Below are 27,188 nucleotides of genomic sequence, written 5' to 3'. Positions count from 1 at the left end.
AGATGTTTCTTGTCATTTTTTGTTTAAAAATACATCATTAAGAATTATCATCTGCCTTTCTAAAACACTACTTGTTTTATCTCCCACCTTCTTAGCATGCTTTCATGGTGTGGTGGTCTGCACGCTGGGCCTGTATTCCAGAGGTCCGAGTTTCGATTCTCAGTGAAGGCATTTTCTAATTTTTCATCTTGCCTGCCCCCCCCCCCAAAATCCAGTATGTCTCTACAGTAGCACCCAAACTAAAAGGGTGGGAGATGATGATTTCTCCCCACCCAGGATTTGGCGACTGGGTGCCCTAAAAACCCCAGTCGCCCTTTAAAAGGGGGAGTATATAAGGTATTTCTCTCACCTCCTTAGCGTGTTGTGGTGATCTGCACGCTGGGCCGGTATTCCAGAGATCCGTGGTTCAATTCCCAGCGAAGGCATTTGCTAATTTTTCATCTTGCCGGCGTCCAAAAAAAAAAAAAAAAAAAAAAAAAAAATCCTGATATCTCTACAGTTTAGCAAAATATATTAAAAGTTCCACATCTGAAGTCAACAAGGCAATACAAATTACTGACAAGTTCTCTTCGAAATTTAACTATTTGTGTTTTTAAAGATGATACGAGAAATAAAAAAATCCTTGATGCAAAGCATTCAACTGTCACTGATATACCAAAATCATGAAAATTGCAGGGAAATATGGACTACACTCCAAGCTAACATAAAGAAATTGGGAGATTTATCCTATAAAAAATCAAACAAAACCCAAAAATTAGTGATGTAAAACTTGTGGCAAATGTAAAAGAATAGCTTGCAATAAAGTTAGCCAAGAAACTGTTAGAAGAAAATTCTTCCTCAACAAGGAAATGAAAACATGGCTGGCATTTAAAAAATCTATGGTAAACAAAATTTATTATACTGAAATAATGTTACATTTCTAGATGAGTCAAAATTTAATACCTGCAGGGCCTTTAATGAGGAACTGACATGAGGGAAAAAGCCAATGAAAAATTGAATCTGATTATGACAAAGGACAGATGATTTGGGTATGTTTTGCTGCCTCTGGGATGGGAAATTTACTTTTTATAGAAAATAATATGAATCAGTTTAAATACATAAATATTCTTAATGAAAAGCTGACAGCATTTTCAAGAAAATTTGGAATAGAAAATACATTCAAGTTCTATTAGGATAACAATCCTAACAATTCGCTTGAAGTTATTATGCAACTGTTCTGAACTTATCAAATTTCCTCTATAGTCTTCACACTCAAATCCTATCAAACATAAATTGGAGTGAGTTGGAGAAAAGAATTTAAGTAAACATGATATTTATTCAAAAGCTATATTAAAAACAATTCTTATTCAGGATAAAACATTCTTTCTTGAAAAAATTAATTAAATTTATGCGAAGAAGTGCATGAAGATCATAACTTTAGCAAATGAATTGTTAGATGTTTCACTATTTTCAAGTCTTTATTAAAAATAAATTGCTTGTTTAAAGCTTCACAATACTTATGTGGGTTCATTTTCAGAACATTCTGAATAAACTTTTTTTTAAACAAAAAATTTTTTGAATAACTTTTTTAAAAACAACTAAGTTTTAAAAAAGGTTATCAATAGCGTTGGATGTTTAGCAGAAACTATGTTTCAATGTTTAGCAGAAAAATCTATGCAAATTGGAAAGTAGAAAATTGGCAGGAAAAAAAAATCATTAAATTAATTCATTTTGAATTTACACCATACCCTAATTTTCTATCTTAAAAATTTGAATAAAAAATGTACATCAGTTTTAAATTAGTATGGGATTAATTTAGAAGAAATGAGTAACTCTTTTTACCTTTGACCATCTTGTTTTAGACATAAAAATTTTAATACAGTTATATTGAAATTTTATTTTCTACATACAATATGAAATTAGGAATGTAAACTAGCTCACAAATGATTATATTTTAAGTAATTTTTAAAGCTTTATGAATATGATTATTCTTTCTTTGACTCTCTTAATTTAAGTGAACTGAATTATGTTACAATGTATATTCTTGGTGTTTTAAAAAAAGGTGATCTATAGTATATATGGGGGAGGGGGGATTCATTTTGCTAATATTTGTAAATGATATCTGCAAATAAACTGAATAACATGTGTCTGAAAACAAAGGTGATCCACTGTATTATAAAATCATTTCATTAATTATTTTTTCAGTTTTCCAATTTTAAAATTTTACAGGACTTAAGTCGAGGGCAATTATTTTTCATTATTTTATTTATTATTTATATTTTTTCCAATTCTAAAATTCTATTTTAGCTTAAATTGAAAGTAATATGTTACAGTACAAATTCCGAAATCCGGACTGGTCGGGAATTCAGCGATTCCGGATAATAGATCATCAATTTAAATCTGGTAAGATGGCATGCAGAAATTATACCATTAAAAATATGAAATAAAGAACAATTATGATCTAAAGGGTATCAAAATTTACAAAAAAAACTTTATTTGTTTACTTTATTAAACATTTCTTTCAGTGTAAGTTGTTTAAGATGCTTCCACAAAAATTCAAAAAGTTCCTTTTTTTTTTTTTTTTTCCCCCCTTGTGTCACATAGAGTGGTATTTCCAATACTATACTCCTCGCATAATTTTGAGACGGATATGTCTTTTCCATTTTTTTGCAGCAATTTCATTCTTGGTTTAATGGACATCGAAACATGGTTTCGCTTTGTAGATCCTTTGGCAACTCTTTTCGACATAATCGAAAGTTCAAGTTAGTTTTTATAAAATTGCCGTAATAATAACAGTCTGCAAAAAATAATAAGCTGGATCAAATTAGAAGATCACGGAGCAGCGTAGTCTGCTACATTAATTGAAATGACTTGTAATCAGTAAAGATAATTTTAGCCTAGCTTAATATAAGGTGACCAGATTTTAACATTGGCAATGCGGGACACCATTGACCAGGGAGAGGGTGATTAAACATTTGGTCTATACAGAGCAACACAAATTTTCATAGAATGAAAAACAGTATTGTAATATATTTTTAAAGTTTCAACAAAAGTACAGTTTACAAATAAATTAAAAGAAATTATATATAGTATTATTTTATTCTTTGGCATATTTCTTGTTTGAGTGAATTTTGTTTAGTAGATTGCTGCTGCTGTTTGAAAGGTCATGACATTTTTCACAAGAATTTGTTAAATTATATTTCACACATAAAATGGCTTTCAAAGTCTCATCACTTAATTGTGATTTTTCTGATGTCTGCACTTTATTTACCGTAGAAAAAAAATGCTGTTACAGCATTAGTTCCTGCGGTATTCCATAGTTTTGAGTGCATTATTGTATGGAACAGGGTTTGTTTCAAAATGATGAAATATTTCTAACTATTTTTTCTCTATTGTGATTTTTGCTGATGTCCAAGATTTAACCTTTTCCTTATCAATATATTTTTTAATAATGATGTCTAATTAAAAAGATCATTTTCAGAAATATTACTATATGGGAAAATTTGAGTAATACGATCGAATGATTTTTGCACATCTGGTCACCTTAGCTTAATAGCATCCATTATACATTATTGGCGACGAAAGCCAAGTTGATTCGCTAAATTTTGTCTTGCTCCTATTGCGTACTGAATTAAGCCTGAACTGTATTAGTTTAGTTATTTACTATAACTATGTTTATTTCTTGCACATACTTCAAACTAAACTGAGTCCTGAATAAATATATTCTCACATATACTTTATCTAGGGCCGGCGCTTAATACGCCTGGTGCAGTTCCTACAGGTCCTAAATTCTGCTACAAAGTGCTTTCCTATATTTTAAATTTTCACTGTGCCTAAACTTTGGATCCCAGTGCTTTCCCTAAATCATAAAAAATTATCATCCCTTAATTTTGCCGCTCGGTGCTTCCCCAAATTCCAAAAATTTCATCTTCCCTAAAATCTGTCATCCGGTGCAGACATATTCTGCCGCCGCTTCTGGGTTTATGGTGAATTACATATCAGTTATTCTTAATTAAAATAACATTAAACGTAATCTTTTGGCCTATGAGTTTCATTACCAAATTCTATTTTTAGCGTATGAAAAGAAATTTTTGTTGAATTTTTCCTGGTCAAAATTTCTTAGAGCATTTAAAAATCTAAAATCATCGTCATGCATAATGTTAGCATAAAAGATTACCATACTCTTGTTATTCAATTACTAATATAAAAAAACAGTTTGGACATCACAGCATGAGTTATTACTGAAGCTGTCACATATTGATAAACATGCAGTGATGAAAGCAAAATATAATAAATAATGACTCGGCAGGTCGGCATAAGGGATATAAAATAGGTGAATGTTTCGGTTTGAGATGTATGCCAAGTAGATACTCAGCTACAGAATTATTAATCTCACAAATTTATACTTACATGATTGTTTTTCCACAACGAGGTATTTTATTTAATGCCTAAGTGAAATTAAGAATCGGAATTTTTAAGTGAAAATCTCCACGTTTTATTATGGAAGGAAAAATCAAATGTGCATGCGTAAAGCATTAATAATAATTAAAAAAAAAAAAAAAAAAAAAGTTTGTGGCTTTGAGGTCCAGATTTTAGATCATTTTGGTTAATGGACGTCTGGATTTTGGACTTTGTACAGTATATATTTGTTTTTTATGCTTTATAACGATGAAGATCTCGTTCCAAAAGAGGGCTTTAATTCACCAGGAGCCTAGCTTTTGAGGCGATACTTAATCTTACATAAGATTAAGCTCTAGTATTTTATTGTATTACTGAACATTGTATATTGCAACATTTCTTATATTTACTGATTTAGTCATCTTTTTCAGCAATTAGCAAAACTGATATTGATAACAGGTATTAAATGTACATCTAACTATACCTTACTTTAAACAAAAAAATATGAGGGGAAAACTTTAGCATATGGAAAAGATGTCTGAAATGAAATACAGTACATCTGGGAAAAGAAACACTTATGAGCTGAATCATTTGGTATAAAAAGCTTTATATGGAATAGAAACCAAACCAAAGTGGCAATTTTATCTGAGCAGATGCTGCTTAAAATATTCCTAATAAAATTATAGTAAACCTTCTTATCCGTCCTTGACACCACATCTTAAATTTCATTCATTTTATTATTTTACTTATTTTGTATACTGTAATTTAATATATTATTTACTTAACTAAAATTAATTAATTATTCATTTATCTTTTTAAATTATATTTAACTGCACATTATTTACAGTTTTGTTTGTTTGTTTGCTTAGTGTATTCGAACACATATTATGCATGTACTCATACACACATATAATATGCACATATGTGAGCTAGCTGTTGTTACACGTATACTAAAAAATGCCAGAACATGGCAATTTTATTGAAAGTTGAAACTGAGGCTGTCGATCATGAGAAAGTACCTAATATAAAATGAATATATAATGTACCTTAGGAAAAATTATGGCAAATCCTGAAATTACTCTTTCTTTTAAGTATTACTTTAAAAATATTCAGCACTTTTTAAGCAAAAATACACAGAAGAAATCAACTTATAACATTACAGATATTTTCATCTTTTATTTAAATATACAATACCATGAACAATATTTATTATTTAACACATTACTGACCCTTTCTTCCCCACCCAAATTGCCAAGCATTTGCTGATTAGGCATTTAGTAGAACAGCTGAATCTGCTAATCGCGTTAATAAGAACATTGTTCAAAGTGCACCACAGAGGTAACATACGACTACTGCACTTAAGGATTGGCAGAGACAACCACTAGTCATACGACAGTCATGAATGCTTTCTTCAATATTAGTACAGTAGCCAGACCACCATACAGAAGAGAAAAACTATTAACCCCTTCTAACATTTCACTGATGCATTAATAAATAATGAAATGCAATGTGTCGTTTCTGGTATAAATTAATTCCTAGTACAAATTTAGCTTTGCAGAATGGCCAGTAAAGTGTTACGGATTTATTTTTAAAAAATTTACAAATACAAAACGAGAAATTTACCAAGTATTTTTGTTTGGCCCTGTTATTACAACTAAAACTGCTTTAACAGTATACAAATATATGAAAAAATTTATATCTGAAAGAAAAACAGACAATTATATAATAATATGCATATTAAAATCTATATTTTTAATATTTACTTATCTCAAATGATATTCATTTTAAAGTTAAAGAAAACATGCTGTGTATTATAACCTTTATAAGCAATTGTTATTACAATTATTCAAAACACACGCAGCAAATAGAAGCACAACATAAAATATAGTTTCCACAACATATATAAACACAGAGCTGTATAAATATTAACTACATATATACTTTATTAAGCTAAAATAGGACAGATAAAGGACAACTTTTAATAAAAAAAAATACTGACTTTTTTTTTTTTTTTTTTTAATGGCAAAATAGTGCCATGTAACTTCTACTCTATGTTCTAATACCTACAGAGAAACCCACTCTTTCAATAACAGCTTCTAGACTTAGCTCCAAAGCCTGACTTTTAATTGCGTTTATTTTTTAATTGTGTGGCATTTTGTGTGAATTATATGGGAATCCCTGTCAGGGAAAGTTCATAAAATCCTAAAATAATAATTAAATACGATTCTGTAAAAATTACATTATGCTATATCATTAACTCTTAAGTCCATTTTGCTACTGTAAAAGTTATGCTATCCCAGATCATCCCACTTTTAAGTTAATTTTCCTATTCTTCACCCCCTCTTCCTCTGAAGTGTATCATTCGAAAATTAATCTCCATCATAATAATGTTAATATCATAGGTGACGATGCCTCATGTAGTTATATTATTTACAAATTTTTAGTATAAAACTTAAATTCTACAGTATCTAAACCAAAACTTTGAAATAAGATGTAAGGTAACAATAATAAGATGATACTACGTCCAACTGGCTGAGAATTAAAGTAACTTCAGCATTTTTAATCTATTTTTTATGATTGTCTCTAAATAACCTAGTTCATACTGAATTTATTTTAATATAGAGAGAACTGAGAACTTATGTGTGTTTGCCTCTTAAAACAGTTATAATGCTAAGTGCAGATATACATAGTGGACAAATATAGATCCCAGTTTGCACTTTCTCTTCTGAACTACAATTTCTTTAATTATCTTTATGTTAATTTGTATCACTGAAAAATGTTAGCCTTTTGCTCTTTTTAAATGATGATATTCCAGAATAAAAATATTCTCTAAAAATTTATCTGATCCAACATCATTTAGATGTGGTAGACAGAGCTTAAATTGTGCCAGAGCCTAGTTCTGGTACTTCTCAGTTTTTCAACATTTATTATAATTTCAGCCACAGCACAACAGAGCCAAAAATAAAAGGGCTTTGGCACTTCTTTTATATAATTACAATTTTAGCAGATAAATTTTGTTTTAATAGTAAAACATGCCTTAAAATCAATTCTAACTTCAGAATGCAGGCCTGTCTTTCCCTTGCACTCAAGACTTGCACAGGTTGAGACTTTTAAGAAAAGAAAAGCCCTAATCAAATGTCAAAGGCTTATTCTTCTAGATGTGCAATGAATTCATGACAGTGGGCATATTTTGCATTCCTCAAAGTACTAAAAGTGATATCGGACAACTGCTGCCAATTGTACAGAGAAGTCTTGTGCTTATTCTCACGTTGCTACCAAATTGTATTAAGGGAAAATATCTGCTTCATAGCTAGAATTATATCGACAGGGCATCGACAGCAGAAAGTCCTGAACTCTTCCTTTTTTATTTTCAAAGCTACACTTTTCTGCTAAAATTTCCTTCCATATCTTCATACTGTTTCTAAGATTCTCACTATTCTCCTTGGTGAAGATTTAATTTTTTTTTCCCCCTTGATATGCTAAAAAAAAAAAAAAAAAAAAAAAAAAAAAAAGTGTACCTATCATCCCTTGGAATAGTACATTATACGTATAACCAGGGCTTAAACTCAGATGAAGATCGGCGGAGTTGCTTCTTACCTTCTAAGTGGAATCATAATTCCAGCCGATGCCCCAAAGAAGACAAGGCATTTCTCTTAATTAAAATTTAATTATTTTAATTTTTAGCTATTTTATTTATTTATTTTTTTCTTTCATTCCTCACAGTCTTCCATAGGGCTCCGGCACTTCTAATTTTAGAAATTAAGCCCTGGTGGAAGATATGTCCAAGGTTCAACAAAATACAAATATGCTGCTTTTAATTTTAAATAATATATCTAGATCTGAACACAATGATAACATTACACTATTTTTTCAGAAAATACTTCGATTTTGATTGCACAATTATTTTATCAATAAGTACCAACTGCAATAAAAAAAAGATGAGGTGAAAATCATCCTGAAAAATCCTACATGAGGTGAAGATCTTGAAAAATCATCAATACTGTGAAAATTAATAAACATCTTTAAAAACGTTTCTTCACTAGACCTTCATCCTCCAGCATTTTGCTCACATAAGGTCTCTAAGAACGTCCTTTACTGGCATGCTGTGTTTTCAAGAATGGAAAAACATTTATTCTAGAAGCTGATACTGATTGATCCAAGAAATTGGTTGAACCTATGCCAACATAAACTAAAAGGGAAAGCACTAAGGATACATTTTAATAATAAATAAAGATAGATTCAGATAAATAATTAAAAAATACTATAAAAGGAAAATGAAATAGCATGAGAAAAAAAAAAGTTCATTTAATCTGAAAAAGTAACAAGATGAAAGATTCAGGTGTTTTAAAAATTACCACACAGTCATGATTAGAAAGTTGCCCATAAATCAAAAGAGCTTACTTTTGAGAAAAGCTAGTTTTAACAACAGAAGTATATTCCTATGAACTTTGCTCAATGGAAATAACAGGACGCTTTATAGCTTATGGCCACATATGTTATGATTAATAGAGATGGAAATTATTTTTTTTAAATATTGTTCTTTAATGTAATAAACATGCATTAATAAATAAAAAATATATTTCTTCATTATGAATATTTCATCCTCCACTTAAATTTTGCTTTAAAAAAAAAGCAAGGAGTTGAATACGTCAGAAGTTTTAATTTGATTTCAAAATTTCTCACTGATTGATGATTTTGTGGCCAATGTACTTTTTACTGTGAGGCACAGTTAGAGATACATCAGTTCTGACTTTCTGATACTTTCTTATTACAGAGGCCCTCAAGACTGAATTGCTGATCAACCGAGATATCTTGCTGAAATCTCACCACGTGTTCTTATAACTCGCTACGTGTTGCATCTTGGTTAATTAGTAATTAAATTCTGGGGGCTGCTATAATAAAGAAGTACTATTTTTTTAATTATTAAAAAATGAGAAAATGAATAAGCAATTTTGTTCAATATTTATTTTGCAAAAATATTTATTTTTGAATCTCTCGTTTAAAAGATGAAAAAATGAAATTTAAAAAGCTTTCTATAACTAATTGCTACAAACTAGTTTCATCATTCTGAATACAGATTAAATATCTCATGATTTTAATAAAGCAGTAGCAGTATATGTTTAAAATGAGATGCAATGTAAAACTGGACATGTAAAATAAATCAAATCACTACTACTATATACAACTACTGCATATTTTGAAAATTTTTTATACAGTTTTATGACTTTTTTGCTTTTATATTTTTTATAAACACTTCAATACATATTTATTGAGAAAACATTCAACATATCTTATGTATGGCAGTATTACAATATTCAGCGACATACAATGTGAAAATTAAAACATAGCATGCTGCAAAATGACATGATTTTTTAAATATTAAAATAAAAGTTAATTACTTTTATAGATAAATTTTTTACAATTTATAAACTAGTCTTCAAATATGGAATAAGATTCAAACAATTTTTATAGAAGTTCATAATCAAAAGGAAATTTTAAAGCTTTTGAAAATCCTGATATTTTTAATACTGACAACAATAATTTTAATGCCAACTCCCTGAAAATGAAGGTATTTATTAAATGCATCAATGGTTTCTAAATACTGAAAATAATGAAATCATTAAGCAAGAATAGGAAGTTATACTTTCAATCAATGAAAATTACATTAGAAAATAAAATCACATTAAAAAAACACTTTAAATATGTCATAATTTACATACCAAACTGTTTGTTCAATTATTTCATTTATACACAACCAACTACTTTTTGAAATTTTTTAGAGCTTTCATTAAATGATTCAACCTAAAAAAAAATATTAATATATGACTGTAATGTGAAAGCAATAAAAATTACATAAGTAAATAAAATATTCGGTTTCATTTTTTTACTACATGAAATAAGCATTTTCACACTATCCTGAATAAAACTGCTTATACATAAAACAGAGCTTGCTGCAAAATTAAAACTATCATACAAACTTGGCATTAAAGAGTCCAGATTAAGTTTTAACATAAAAGCGCCTTAGATTTAAAGCATCATATATAACAGCAGATAATTTTTCTTAAGTCCAACTAAGAACAAATACAAGCAATAACATTACAAAAAGGTATCGATATGCGAGAAAGATCAGCATACTTACAGTATGCTATAACTGCAGTAACAGAATTGTAAAACGTTCTAAATGTATAAGCATTCAGAATTATACAAATGTTATAACAACATTATGCGAAAAATACCATTTTAAAAGAAAGACTAAAAATTTCTTAGCAAAAATAATGTAATAAATAAAAATTACTTTCCTCGTAGAACGCTTCCTTAATTATAATTTAGAATAATACAAATGTTAACTTTTTAATGAAAACGTTTCAAGTGCTGATATAAATATGTATACAATAATCATCACATTATTAATATTCAAAATATCAAGAGACTGATACAGGTTGTGAGCGTCTTTTCCGCATATTTTGTATCACTTGGTGAAAAGAAATGATGAAAGCTAGATTCCGATAATTACGCATACACTGGTTTGAAGAAGGTAAAACAAAATCCGAAGTACATAAATCAACATTTAATCAGACAACAAAAACTCGACAGTAAGCAACCTAAATTTTCACCTAATGCGTTCTACGGGATGTTGACGTTCACACATCTGTGTATATACAAAAACTACCAAAACAAAAGTAAAACAAAGACAAAGAAAGGGAATTTAACATAAAATTACAGACAGAAAGACTTACACTCATATGAATCTTCAAATCAAATTGATTATCAACATGAAAAGAATATCAAAACAGTTAAACAAAAAATATTGAGGATACGAAAATATATAAAGCGATATTTATAAATTCGTTGCTCTGTTGCTGTCCGAACCTCGAGCTAGCCTTGCTTGTAAACTGCGTTTGACGTCACACAAAAATATTGCAAGGATTCATGGGTAGCGAAACAGCTGACGAGTAGCAATGTAACGGTGTAGGGTTTTTAAAGCACTTTAAGTATCTGAACAGCCGGATGGAGTTGGAAAGGCTCGATAGAGATGCAAGCGGCAGCAATGGAAAGGGAAGAAGTGAAGCGATCAATTTTTGATTTCGCGAGTGTTTAGAAATAATTATTTTCATCAAAACAAGAACTGAAGCTATCAATTTTTGATCTCGCGAGTGTTTAGAAATAATTATTTTCATCAAAACAAAAACTTATGCGATTAGAACTAAACAGAAATTAATTCTATTTTTATATATCAGTAGTTTTGTGCTCCCATTGCCTTTCCCTTCGATAAACAGGTAGATAATTTACTAAAACTAGAAGGTTGCCTACTGTAAGAAAAACACTTTCTCGAATGTCTTTTAAAGAATACTGGCTCATGTTCGAGAAATTAATGAAGAAAACCATAGAAGTGTACACTTAACAACATATTCGATCAGAAATTGAACTCGATATGAAATGCTGATGTTGAAAGTTTTAAGCTCTCATAATCTGTTTTAAAGCATGGCTTGTTCTTTTTATATTACGTATTGCATGGAAAATTTTAAGTATTAAAAAAAATCTAAAAGCTTTTAGATTTTACATTACACCTAAAAGGCAATTTTTTTAGCGTTTTCTGGGTTACTTTTATTTATTAAATATCATGTTCTTCGCACTTAAACCATAAAATTCAGTTCAACCACTGTTTTATTTCGAATATACGAATTTTCACAACATTTTTGTTTTTATTATTTTGTTTCAATTTCTGTAATTTTTGTTTATTTTACTTTTTAACTACTTTAGAAATTTCTGTACAGAGATACAAAGACCATGCAAGTAAAAATCATGTAACTTATTCACTTAATCGTAATAAATTATTAATAAGCTATTTCAAAACATAAAAATTTCTCTAAAATTTCTTTTTCCTTCTTCCTGTAACTAAAAATTTGTGAAAAATAGACATTCAGAATAGTAGTGCGTAGTAAAAGACAGCGCATATTAATCTTTCAAAAAATTTTAAATTCTGAAAACTTTTTTTGAATTAAAAAAAAATGTGTTGGAAGTGTACGCAAATAGGAAGGACTAATGTGATAAATCAAAAACCTGTTTTTTTTTTTTAATATATTCATAAAAGTTTTTGTAGTTAAAGCAATTTTTAGCCCAGAAGGTCTATTAATTTCGTTTTGACATTCTGCGTTGAAAACTAAAAATGTCGGTTCACTTTTCAAACTGTTGCCACCAAATATTACAGCTCTGTATTATATTTAAAGAAATTAAATAATGAAGAATCTGCATAAATGTATGTAAGCTTCTCGCATTGTGATAAAACGACGGTACTTAGAGCCATCCAATTTTGAGTAAGGTACGTTTCCACCCGAAACTGTGTATCAGAAATTCCAAAGATATACTCATTTTAAATTTATTTTGCGATACTGTGGTTGAACTGAATTTTATGGTTTAAGTGCGAAGAACATGATATTTAATAAATAAAAGTAACCCAGAAAACGCTAAAAAAATTGCCTTTTAGGTGTAATGTAAAATCTAAAAGCTTTTAGATTTTTTTTAATACTTAAAATTTTCCATGCAATACGTAATATAAAAAGAACAAGCCATGCTTTAAATTTGAAAACTAAGACTATATAAACATGAGCAGTGTCAGTAGTTATGTCAACGAGAAAATTTTTAAAATGTTCCCTCCTTTCCGCATGCCTTCGCGGTGGTAACTGGAGGCATGCTCGACGCTAGTAGGAAGTCCGCAGTTCGAATCCCCGCCAGGGCAGTGAATAATTTTCACATTTCCTGCATCGATATAACTTAATGACTCATTATCCCCATTTTCCCATCTTCATAACATAATATTTTTCAGTAAATATAGCTCATCTTTCATTTTATATTTTACAACGAGTACATACAAGTCTTGTCAAACACAAGATCATTTCTTAAAAGCAAAACAGAAAAAGAATTAAAAATAAATAAATAAAAAGAAAATTCTGAAAGGTTTCAGATTTTGAATTAAGTCCAGAGGGATTTTTTTTTTTTTTTTTTTTTTTTTTTTTTTTTAACATTTTGTGCGTTACCTTTATTTATTAAATCTCATGTTCTTCGCACTTAAACCATAAAATTCAGTTCAACAGCAATATCGCAAAATAATTCTTAAGTGAGCCTATCTTTAGAATTTCCGATACACATTCTCGCTGGCTGGAGATAAAAATGTTTTTTCTGTACAACGTTGCCATGGCTCGCTTTGAAATTCTTGAGTTAGTTAATCAAAAATTCGTTAAAGTTTTACAAAATAGGAAATAGATAATAAAACCAATTCTAAATTTCAAAATTGGGCTTCCAGATGCCCATATTCGCAGTAGGATTACGTCATTCAAAACTGGATGGCTCTAGGTACCGTTGTTTCATCACAATGCGAGAAACGTACATACATTTATGCAGATTCTTCATTATTTAATTTTTTCAAATGCTATATAGAGCAATAATATTTAGTGGCAACAGTTTGAAAAGTGAAACGGACATTCAAGGTGATTCGACGCAAAATCCCAAAACGAAAACAATAGTCCCTCAGGGACAAAGCCCCTTTGGACCTCTGTCGATTTTATAAGTAAATAAAGAGTGATGTGTGGTTATCTAAGTAAAGAGCCATGTGGTTCTTTCAAAATTCTGCTGGAATAATTTGTACAAGTTTTGCATGATGTTCTCAACTTTCAAGGTCGACGGGAAAATACGTAGGTACTCAAAAGTATTCAGGCATCAAAGCTCTTATTTCCCACTTGCTTCTCAATGGATCCTTATTTTCCTTTGGTAATGCTCCCCCGCTTCTCAATATCCACCGGTGAACAGTAATGCCCACGTTGGGATAATAATGATAATACATAATAATAATACATATATTTAATTTTTTTAAATAAAATTTCCCTTTTAAAATATATCATCAACTAGAAAAACAGTATTAGAGTGATAAGATTATAAATGTGGTCATGCAGAAAAAAATGGATCTTCCAATAGGTGACTAGGTAAACTAATTGACTTAATACATCATATTTATTTGCATCTTTGATTTAATGTTAATTTAAATTAATACCATACTATGTGCTCGAGTATAAATCGGTCTATAAATCCTAAAAATGGATCATAAAATCAGGCCTGAATTTATACATGTGTTCAAAAATGCGACTTTTTTTTAGTCCAAAGGGATTTGAATCCCGAAGGACTATTAGTTTCGTTTTGGCATTTTGCGTCGGACGGATAAATGTCGGTTCACTTTTCAAACTGTTGCCATAAAATGTTAGAGTCCTGCATTATATTTGAAGAAACTAAATAATGAAAATCTGCGTAAATGTATGTATATTTCTCACATTGTCATAAAATAACGGTACATAGAGTCATCGAATTTTGAATAACGTAATCCTCCAACGAATATGAGCATGTGGAAGACCCAATTTGAAATTTGAAATTTGTTTTATGATCGATTTCCTATTTTTTAAAACTTTGACGAATTTTTGATTAACAAACTCAAGGATTTCAAAGCGAGCAATGGCTACGTTGTGCAGAAAAAACATTTTTATCTCCAGCGCGTGAGTCTCTGTATCGGAAATTCTAAAGATATGCTCGTTTTAAAACTATTTTGCGATATTGCTGTTGCACTGGATCTTATGGTTTAAGTGCGAGGAACATGATATTTAATAAAGAAAGGTAACACACAAAATGTTAAAAAACGCCCCTTTGAACGTAATTTAAAATCTGAAACATTTCAGATTTTTTTTTTTTTTTTTTTTTTTTTTTTTTATGATTTTAAACTTTAGTACCTTATTAATGTAGGTAATTCTTATTCTAATTACTGTAATTTTATAAAAACAAAATGTTAGATTAAAGCGAATGATATATTTATCATATTTATGTTTTAAAAAATTATGAAATAACAACAAAAACAAAAGGGAAAAAAAACTTACGAAATATAAACTAAAAACTTACAAAATATAACCTTAAAAAAAAAAAAAAAAAAAAAAAAAAAAAAAAAAAAAATCTGTTCGCTCCCTTGCTCCCTAATCGAATGGTTAGCGTGATATCCCGCTAATCACCATTAATTTTTCAAGTCACTGTTAACGTTTAATATTACTTCAAAGTCTTTCTTTCTTCTCCTTAACCCTCTCAGCGTACGGCCGGAAAATTCCGCATAGAAGGCTGCCTTCTATATTCATTATACATGAAAATTTCTGCTAGTTTTTAATGTATCTGATTTCGGTTTGGATGTATATTGAAAGAAAGGAATCAAGGTACAAAATGAGAGAGTCATTCCTTAATAAAAATCAAGAAAATACCACTTATTCATGACATTTTGAGGAACTTTGAAATTTCAGGGCTAAACCCTTAACGCTCAGAGGGTTAAACCTGCTGAAGTCATATTGACTTCCTCTTTAATTATTTTTCTTATAAGGTAGTTTCTCACTCCTTTCTGCATGTTTTCGTGGTGTAACGATAGCACACTCGGCGCGTATTCGAAAGGTCCGGCGAGAGCATTGCCTATTTTTCACGTCTCGCTCATCCAAAAAACCCTAATTATTCTAAAGTGGTGCCCGAACTAAAAAGGGTGGTGAATGATGATTCTTCAGCATCAAGATTTGATGACTGGTTCCCCGTCGCCCTTTAATAAAATTAGTATTACTCTTAGAAATTTAATAACAAAAATACGCTAGTATAATTTTAATTTGATTTAACACTTAACTATTGGCGATAGATAAGCAACTGCAATACACAAATATGTATCCTGAAGCTAATTAGTTGTCTCCCCGCTGTTATTTCAGCAAAATATTCCAAGTCCATCATCCGTGTCAGATTTTAGATTCTTTTGCTTGATGACACGTGTTATCATAACCTGGGAATCACGAAAACAACGCAGTGTAGCTCTATCTTCAACGGAGGCGGAATATGTTAAATTTTCTCATGATTTTTATGTAGCTTGGCTTAACCCCTTAACTGCCGCGAGTGTATATATATGCCTTCCTCAGCCGATAGTAGATAGAAAATGACAGTTCTGCATCAGGTGGATCAGTGGATCAGGGGGCGTGGTCAATGACATCACAGAGGGCGGGGCCAAAGGCAACGTCATCACACTAGGAGGCGTGGTTTCGAGTGGAGTTGAGTTGTTCGTAGACTACTGATTGAGTTGTAGACCTCCTGCTTTTCATTTAAAGTTAGTTTTTTTTTAATTTGGCAACGGAGTCATGGCGTCCTCTAGGGATGAAAAATGAAAATAATCTATTTAGGAATTGCTCATGGCGTCCTCTATGGACGAAAAAAGAAAATAATTTATTTTAGAAATTTCTATTTTTAAAAAAAAAAATACTCTATTATTCAAAATATAGAATTGAACTCTGAAACAAAATATCTCACCAGCTGAGTAGTTTGAAGATTTTAACCACTAAGCTGACGGGATACATTCAGATTTAGGTAAACAAGCCTATATAAGAAAATGGAATTTGAATCGACTCATCAATTTATTCTGATACTTTTATCCTTTCTAGTTTTTCATGAAACTTTAACTTATTTCTCAGGTTTTCTGTTTCATAATAACATATTCATGTACTGTCATATTTTTTAATACTTAACGTTTCTAATTTATTTGTAATATTTTATTTAATTTCCACATACTATTTTTTTCATACCTTTCATAAATTTCAGAATACCTGATTTTTAACTTATACGTTATATTTCACAAACGTTCCCGCACGTGCTGTTTATTTGTTACATTACTTAATTTTAGATGCAATTTCACACTTTTTTTAACGTTATAATGTTCAATATATTCTGAATTTTAACTTCATTTACTTTTTTAAACCATTCTAGTATTCTATACACACTTTAACTTAGTGGTATGAAATTGTATTTAAAAAGAAACGTTTATTTTTCATGATCTTAGTTCTTTTACTAAATTTTCTACAGAATTTCTAATTTCTTTCACGTGTTTAACAATATCTTCCTTACATTACCGAATATTTTTTTAAAAAAAACTTAAGTCTATAACTGTTAATTGCTTTTCTTACGTTCATGATTTCCCTTCTGTGTTTATATTTCTTAATTCTAGCTTAACTTATTTATTTTAATGTTTTTATTTCTGTCTCATCACTCGTAATTCCAACATTTTATCCCTTTTTATTCATTTTAACGATATGGATTGTTTTCATTTACTCCATAATCAAATATTTCCTTACAATTTTTATAATACTTGTTTTATTCCTCGATCATAATAGATCATCTACAGGTTTTACTCAGAAATTTCCATTCACAACTTTACAGTTTAATACCATTTATATCTAAATGTATTTCTTTCTCATATAGTTTTATGGTCTTCAAAGTTTCTAACATCATATTTAGTTTTAAATCCCGATTACCTTTAAGTGTGTTGATAATTTTCATTTCTAATTTTACAACCACGTTCAGTGTTTCATCCACACATACCAAAATATTTCTTACATTTTCTGATATTTAGTCTATGTCATATTTCAGTACTTCAAATGAATTTACACTGCTCACACTATTATTTTTTCATGTTTTAGAGACACTAACTATACTAATTTTACTATTTTTCCTGCACTAATTGCATCTATGTCAGCACTCATGATAAACTAGCAATTGTTTTGCATCACATGCATAAAGAAATTCTTAAAACCAACTTTTTCAATATCGTACTCAAATTACTGTTTTCCAGATAGGAATTACCAGTATTCTTTGGTTTTACTCTGTTACATCTTTTTAAATTTTAACATCTTACTTTTAATTCTAACATACATCTTTTGAACAGTTTTTTCTTTTAATGATAGCCTTACCTTATTTGTTCAAATTAATTCTTTCATTCACCTTCTTTACTACCTTTCAGTACCTTCATAATTCACTATGCAAACGCAATGTCTTTCACTGACATTCTGTTTAATAATACCACAAGTTTCCTTAATTGACAAAAAGCGAATTATTTCTCATTTCAAAATAGAACTACTATATTTTTGCACAAACATTACCTTTATCCATTCAAGCCACCCCTTAACCTGTAACTGATGTAGCGATAGGAAAGGAGATTCTTATCATATGCTCTTTCGACATTTGAGGTTTCTAGAACTTCTTTGACAAGTATATCAATACCATCAGAAAATATACTTAACACGTTTACCCAGTTTAAAGGCAACATACATAAGAATGGTTTTAGTTAAATTTATAACACAAATAAACGCATTTTGTGCTAAATAGGCATAAACATTTAGATTCAGAGTATTTCTTTTTAATCCGATGTAAGACTTGAATTTCATTCATGATACGGATTGTATCTTGATTTTCTTTTTGTTTACCTTACACTAATAGAAAATTTTGATTTTACAAGTTCAGCTTTTAATGAAATAGAAATAGAAACTACGATACACCTGCTGATTTTAAGAAAAGGAACTTTGATATATTTCTGGAAATGTAAATGCTTTTAGAGTTTTCTTTCAATAACGTTGATTTTCATTACTTTACTAACTTCAATAATTCTCTTATTAGCTAATATGAATGAAAGAAGATTGTCAAAAATGTGACACAGTATAATTCTTACGAACATATGTACCTTTACCAGCATACAGATATTACTGATTGAAATGAAGAAAGATACAGATATTTTACTCCAATCTACATTAAATTAAAAAAAAAAAAATATTGAAACTTTCATACATTCCAAAGAATAAACGAAAACTCAATAGATATTGTCATGTTTGTATATATGAGATAAAAGTTTTATGAATGGTATTTAAAGTAATGCTTAGAACTTCATAAAAGCGAACATTCACTATGTTAATACACATATCATCAGTTATTTACATTAATCAATGTAATATTAATCATTACATGTACTATATGCATATATATTTAAAGTTTAATTGTCTTACAATTGAATAATTAACTATTGAGAGAAAGAGGTTCATATCTTACACTATTTAATTCACATGGAACAAATTTTTCCATCAACCACATTGAACCAAGTTTATTAAATTCGCCAAAGCTCTTTTATTTCTGCATTTTCACACTCACGACACATTTTAAATGTAACTATTGATTACCATTTCAAACACCGATATCATAACTCAGTGTAAAACTACATCATAACTCATTTTTTCCCTACTAACTACAATTTTATATATTCAAGAAGTACATCTAAGACATGATCATTTTCTATGTTCTAGCAAATCGATTCAATTGCGAACATACTATTAAGACTTGCGATTTTAGAAGACTTGCATGTATTAACGATGTCAACGTTTCTTCGTTTTTGTAAGATTCGTATCAAACCATGTCGCATTCGAATGTGGTGTAAGAGATCACTTTTTCTTGTAAACAATGGATGCAATTTATAAGAAGAGAAGTATCATGCTGTTTCAAAACATCATCATCAGCATATTTCTGTTTCTTTTGACACCAGCAAAATTAAAAAAAAAAAAAAAAAAAAGTTCGTGAGATTTTCTTCAAATTCTGTTTTACTTGAAAAAAATGTCCGAACATTCAATACGATGTAAAGATTCATATTGTTTTAAATTCTTATGCTCACTAAATATTTTTTATCACGATTTACTCTTAAAAGTAACTTTATAAGTTTTCATATCCTTTTTACATGAAAAGAACTTGTGATTATTCACTACAAAATTCTAAGACGAGAAGCTTCGCGACTTTTCAAACTACAAATTTAAATTTCTTAGGACATACACTACATCTGATGTTTCTTTCATGAGACTTCAAATATCTCTTCAGATTACTCGTATTCAAGAAACCTTACAAATATATCACATAAGTTCAGCGAATAATCGCTTCATAAACTCTTAAATTTTCAACACGAGTGAATCACTTGAAGCATATACTGCACTGTAAACATACAATACTTAAAAATTTTTTTATAAAAAATAAAGATACATTCATTTCACCAAGAAGCTTTTCTATTTAAATACATTTATTTATTTCCAAAGAACAAGTTTCTGTATTATACATAAAAAGTGAAGGAAGATCCTTGATAAGCGCTGTAGACTTCACGTTATCATGATAACGTGCAGCACTCATCAAGGGTCTTCCTTCACTTCTGTATGTATTGTCAAACTTGGAATAGCAACAACAACCTTAAGATAATACATTCTTTCGCGTATGATTATCAGAGTTTTAGAAATTTTCCATTACTCTATTATGATAAGTGGATGATGCTTTTAAGATTCTCCTTATGCATATATGTAATATCGAGGTTCAGAATAACAACATTAGGACACTATAACTCTTTCCCACTATCCTATCATGATTATTTTTACACATATGACGCCGGAAAGACTGGCTTCACAAACAAGGCATGACAAGAATGTATTACGATAAGTGTTGATGAAATCATTTCGTTAATGTATGTTTTAGATAATTTTTGCTATTTAAGAATGCTACGTATTTCTATATCATTCAGAATTGTCGTTAGATTCAAAAGCGAATATGAGGAATATATGTGATACAGAGTTAAATGTGGAATTATACGAAGAATTTTATTCACGAAATGAAGCTGATATTTTGCTAGATGAACTATCAAATTATGATTTTAAAAATATTAGTTTTGAAATTAATGGGACTCAGTATGTTCCACGAAGAAAAGTACTCGGTTTTGGTGATGAAGGACTTAGTTACGAATTCTCTGGAACGAGCATTTGTGCAGAACCATGGACTCAAACTCTTCTAAATGTAAAAGATTATGTTGAAACGATAACTGGAAAAAAATATAATTTTGCTTTATTGAACTATTATCCTGACGGAGTGGCGAAAATTTCAACGCATAAAGACAATGAAACTTGTCTCGAACCTGAAAGTGATATACCTATCATCAGTTTAGGTGCAAAACGTCAAATGGTATTTACCAGGCGAAATTTCACATCTCGAAGCGTGGACTTAACTCATGGAACTCTCCTTGTAATGAGACACCCAACGAATCAATTTTGGATGCACGGAATACCCTCTCAACCTGACGTTAAAGATCCTAGAATTAGTATCACATTCCGAAACATAAAAATTTCGAAAATTAAAAAACGACGCTTGGAAGATAATGAGGATGAACTTCCAGAGGATGACTGGTTTGCCCACTATATGAAGTCTGTTTCTGAAAATATCTTCATGCCGAATAATCGAGAACAGAAAAAAGAAAGTTCGAAGTTGATTGCACAGTGGACTCTTGGTTGGGGATATTTTGTGTCCATAAATCAGTTTGAAAACAGAATGAACATTCATCTACGTGAATGTGTGGAACAAAATAAAATATTATACCCTACTACACGCGGTGTTGTTATAACTCCTGCAACATGGCAAGAATTTTCCTCAAAAATATATGAATTTAATCTTGTCTATATGAGTGCCAGCATCATTTGCAATAATGAGTTGGTAGTTTTCAACAAAGAAGGTGAGTGTATTTTTCAACAAGTTTTTAAACAAGATGAAAATTCTTTTAAACTAAAACCTACATACCTAAAAGTAAACTGTGATATTTTAAAAAAAATTGAAAGAAATTATTCCTGATGTATCTAATACTTTATATAAAAGTATTTTTGAAATTATTTTACCGTTGCAAATCAAATGTAAAAACAATTGTTCGGATATGGTAAGTGATGATGATGAACTTTTTAAAGAACTCATAAACTCTATCAAAACTGAATTAAATTCAGTGATAAAAAAGCTATATAAATGCGAAGGTTGCATTGTAAATCATCCTTCACAAACAAGACATGATTGCATTATAATAAGTGTTGAGGACAGAATTAAATATATTGGTGAAGATATATTTTTATGTATTAATTTTAAAAATATAAGAGATTCTTTAAGGCAGAAAAAAATGTTTCATTTATTTTGTAATAGGTTTTTTGAATCGAAATGTTATGAAGATTATAAAAATGCACTAATATAAGTACAGCTATTCTATTTAAATTTCTGTCTTTGGTTGATGTTATGAGTATTTTTTTTTCATTATGTTTTTTTTTAATAGAAATATATTGAAATTTTAGTTTTAATTTTAAAGCAAACATGTATATCAAATATCAGTAAATGGATATTGTTGTTAATTTGATATTAACTAATGAAAGAAAATTCTAAGTATATTTTATGTATAATACAGAAACTTGTTCTTTGGAAATAAATAAATGTATTTAAATAGAAAAGCTTCTTGGTGAAATGAATGTATCTTTATTTTTTATAAAAATTTTTTTAAGTATTGTATGTTTACAGTGCAGTATATGCTTCAAGTGATTCACTCGTGTTGAAAATTTAAGAGTTTATGAAGCGATTATTCGCTGAACTTATGTGATATATTTGTAAGGTTTCTTGAATACGAGTAATCTGAAGAGATATTTGAAGTCTCATGAAAGAAACATCAGATGTAGTGTATGTCCTAAGAAATTTAAATTTGTAGTTTGAAAAGTCGCGAAGCTTCTCGTCTTAGAATTTTGTAGTGAATAATCACAAGTTCTTTTCATGTAAAAAGGATATGAAAACTTATAAAGTTACTTTTAAGAGTAAATCGTGATAAAAAATATTTAGTGAGCATAAGAATTTAAAACAATATGAATCTTTACATCGTATTGAATGTTCGGACATTTTTTTCAAGTAAAACAGAATTTGAAGAAAATCTCACGAACTTTTTTTTTTTTTTTTTTAATTTTGCTGGTGTCAAAAGAAACAGAAATATGCTGATGATGATGTTTTGAAACAGCATGATACTTCTCTTCTTATAAATTGCATCCATTGTTTACAAGAAAAAGTGATCTCTTACACCACATTCGAATGCGACATGGTTTGATACGAATCTTACAAAAACGAAGAAACGTTGACATCGTTAATACATGCAAGTCTTCTAAAATCGCAAGTCTTAATAGTATGTTCGCAATTGAATCGATTTGCTAGAACATAGAAAATGATCATGTCTTAGATGTACTTCTTGAATATATAAAATTGTAGTTAGTAGGGAAAAAATGAGTTATGATGTAGTTTTACACTGAGTTATGATATCGGTGTTTGAAATGGTAATCAATAGTTACATTTAAAATGTGTCGTGAGTGTGAAAATGCAGAAATAAAAGAGCTTTGGCGAATTTAATAAACTTGGTTCAATGTGGTTGATGGAAAAATTTGTTCCATGTGAATTAAATAGTGTAAGATATGAACCTCTTTCTCTCAATAGTTAATTATTCAATTGTAAGACAATTAAACTTTAAATATATATGCATATAGTACATGTAATGATTAATATTACATTGATTAATGTAAATAACTGATGATATGTGTATTAACATAGTGAATGTTCGCTTTTATGAAGTTCTAAGCATTACTTTAAATACCATTCATAAAACTTTTATCTCATATATACAAACATGACAATATCTATTGAGTTTTCGTTTATTCTTTGGAATGTATGAAAGTTTCAATATTTTTTTTTTTTAATTTAATGTAGATTGGAGTAAAATATCTGTATCTTTCTTCATTTCAATCAGTAATATCTGTATGCTGGTAAAGGTACATATGTTCGTAAGAATTATACTGTGTCACATTTTTGACAATCTTCTTTCATTCATATTAGCTAATAAGAGAATTATTGAAGTTAGTAAAGTAATGAAAATCAACGTTATTGAAAGAAAACTCTAAAAGCATTTACATTTCCAGAAATATATCAAAGTTCCTTTTCTTAAAATCAGCAGGTGTATCGTAGTTTCTATTTCTATTTCATTAAAAGCTGAACTTGTAAAATCAAAATTTTCTATTAGTGTAAGGTAAACAAAAAGAAAATCAAGATACAATCCGTATCATGAATGAAATTCAAGTCTTACATCGGATTAAAAAGAAATACTCTGAATCTAAATGTTTATGCCTATTTAGCACAAAATGCGTTTATTTGTGTTATAAATTTAACTAAAACCATTCTTATGTATGTTGCCTTTAAACTGGGTAAACGTGTTAAGTATATTTTCTGATGGTATTGATATACTTGTCAAAGAAGTTCTAGAAACCTCAAATGTCGAAAGAGCATATGATAAGAATCTCCTTTCCTATCGCTACATCAGTTACAGGTTAAGGGGTGGCTTGAATGGATAAAGGTAATGTTTGTGCAAAAATATAGTAGTTCTATTTTGAAATGAGAAATAATTCGCTTTTTGTCAATTAAGGAAACTTGTGGTATTATTAAACAGAATGTCAGTGAAAGACATTGCGTTTGCATAGTGAATTATGAAGGTACTGAAAGGTAGTAAAGAAGGTGAATGAAAGAATTAATTTGAACAAATAAGGTAAGGCTATCATTAAAAGAAAAAACTGTTCAAAAGATGTATGTTAGAATTAAAAGTAAGATGTTAAAATTTAAAAAGATGTAACAGAGTAAAACCAAAGAATACTGGTAATTCCTATCTGGAAAACAGTAATTTGAGTACGATATTGAAAAAGTTGGTTTTAAGAATTTCTTTATGCATGTGATGCAAAACAATTGCTAGTTTATCATGAGTGCTGACATAGATGCAATTAGTGCAGGAAAAATAGTAAAATTAGTATAGTTAGTGTCTCTAAAACATGAAAAAATAATAGTGTGAGCAGTGTAAATTCATTTGAAGTACTGAAATATGACATAGACTAAATATCAGAAAATGTAAGAAATATTTTGGTATGTGTGGATGAAACACTGAACGTGGTTGTAAAATTAGAAATGAAAATTATCAACACACTTAAAGGTAATCGGGATTTAAAACTAAATATGATGTTAGAAACTTTGAAGACCATAAAACTATATGAGAAAGAAATACATTTAGATATAAATGGTATTAAACTGTAAAGTTGTGAATGGAAATTTCTGAGTAAAACCTGTAGATGATCTATTATGATCGAGGAATAAAACAAGTATAAAAATTGTAAGGAAATATTTGATTATGGAGTAAATGAAAACAATCCATATCGTTAAAATGAATAAAAAGGGATAAAATGTTGGAATTACGAGTGATGAGACAGAAATAAAAACATTATAATAAATAAGTTAAGCTAGAATTAAGAAATATAAACACAGAAGGGAAATCATGAACGTAAGAAAAGCAATTAACAGTTATAGACTTAAGTTTTTTTTTAAAAAATATTCGGTAATGTAAGGAAGATATTGTTAAACACGTGAAAGAAATTAGAAATTCTGTAGAAAATTTAGTAAAAGAACTAAGATCATGAAAAATAAACGTTTCTTTTTAAATACAATTTCATACCACTAAGTTAAAGTGTGTATAGAATACTAGAATGGTTTAAAAAAGTAAATGAAGTTAAAATTCAGAATATATTGAACATTATAACGTTAAAAAAAGTGTGAAATTGCATCTAAAATTAAGTAATGTAACAAATAAACAGCACGTGCGGGAACGTTTGTGAAATATAACGTATAAGTTAAAAATCAGGTATTCTGAAATTTATGAAAGGTATGAAAAAAATAGTATGTGGAAATTAAATAAAATATTACAAATAAATTAGAAACGTTAAGTATTAAAAAATATGACAGTAAATGAATATGTTATTATGAAACAGAAAACCTGAGAAATAAGTTAAAGTTTCATGAAAAACTAGAAAGGATAAAAGTATCAGAATAAATTGATGAGTCGATTCAAATTCCATTTTCTTATATAGGCTTGTTTACCTAAATCTGAATGTATCCCGTCAGCTTAGTGGTTAAAATCTTCAAACTACTCAGCTGGTGAGATATTTTGTTTCAGAGTTCAATTCTATATTTTGAATAATAGAGTATTTTTTTTTTTTTAAAATAGAAATTTCTAAAATAAATTATTTTCTTTTTTCGTCCATAGAGGACGCCATGAGCAATTCCTAAATAGATTATTTTCATTTTTCATCCCTAGAGGACGCCATGACTCCGTTGCCAAATTAAAAAAAACTAACTTTAAATGAAAAGCAGGAGGTCTACAACTCAATCAGTAGTCTACGAACAACTCAACTCCACTCGAAACCACGCCTCCTAGTGTGATGACGTTGCCTTTGGCCCCGCCCTCTGTGATGTCATTGACCACGCCCCCTGATCCACTGATGCAGAACTGTCATTTTCTATCTACTGCCGATGCGTTAACTGCCATAGGCGTATATATACACCCTTCCATTCTCCATCTGAACAAATATGTAATCTGATCAGTATTCCAAGTCCAGGATAATTTACATCAATATTTACTCTCCTTAATTTCATTTTTATCATAATTAAGGTTCCTTTTTCACATAAAATTGCACATTCTAATGTGCTGAATACAGTTAAAATATATATGATTATCACCTTGGTAAAACAGCGTCTCGGAGTTCAAGATGTAGGAAAACGCAAGGAAATGCGATGGTATAAGACAAAGCATTGCTTAAGATGTGTTGGCAAAAAAAAATTTTTTTTGGGGGGGGGGAACCCAAATTATGAAAAACAAATGAATAAAATTTTAAGGGAAGTACATACGGTATTTTTCCCTAATTTCTGCGTGCCTTCGTGGTGTAACGGTAGCACACTCGGCGCGTAATCGAGAGGTATCCTTAATGACTATTATGATTTTCTAAGACCTGCTCACTGTTTTTTACGATGTGGAGGTAGAGGTTATTAGACCCTAGGTACTCCGAAATACTTAATCCTTGGATTCTTGGTTATTTATCATAAATGTACCTTATCTTTTAAAACAAATGGAGTGTAAACTTGTCAAAAAAAACCTTGAAAAAAATTTATTTGAGAAATCAAACAAAAAACAGTTTTACTCTAGGAAACAAACGAAAAATAAAACTTTATCCTAAATTTTATCATATTTAACCATCTTCCTCTGTCGTTGAAACCTCATC

At 29.4% G+C, this 27,188-nt stretch overlaps 1 protein-coding gene across 4 annotated transcripts in view; it reads right to left on the bottom strand.

Annotated features, from left to right (window-relative positions):
* Positions 1–27,188, bottom strand: part of LOC118179869 (protein-L-isoaspartate O-methyltransferase domain-containing protein 1-like) — an 89,117-nt gene that overhangs the window by 17,515 nt on the left and 44,414 nt on the right. Inside the window, exons 1-3 of one of the 4 annotated variants that reach the window (XM_035349033.2) lie at positions 11,115–11,296; positions 10,098–10,179; positions 6,001–6,076 (exon numbers count right to left, since the gene is read on the bottom strand). The gene's annotated coding sequence lies outside the window, so the exon portion shown is untranslated. Of the gene's footprint in view, positions 1–6,000; positions 6,077–10,097; positions 10,180–10,672; positions 10,903–11,114; positions 11,297–27,188 lie in introns of those variants that run through there. The other 3 variants (XM_035349032.2, XM_085821220.1, XM_085821219.1) reach the window with 3 other exon arrangements.

This window comes from Stegodyphus dumicola, chromosome 7, assembly GCF_044657685.1.
Source record: "Stegodyphus dumicola isolate Sdum_Otavi_A_Nest chromosome 7, ASM4465768v1".
Classification (NCBI taxonomy): domain Eukaryota; kingdom Metazoa; phylum Arthropoda; class Arachnida; order Araneae; family Eresidae; genus Stegodyphus; species Stegodyphus dumicola.
The sequence above is the reverse complement of the archived record's forward strand: the minus strand, read 5'-3'. Positions and strand labels throughout refer to the sequence as shown.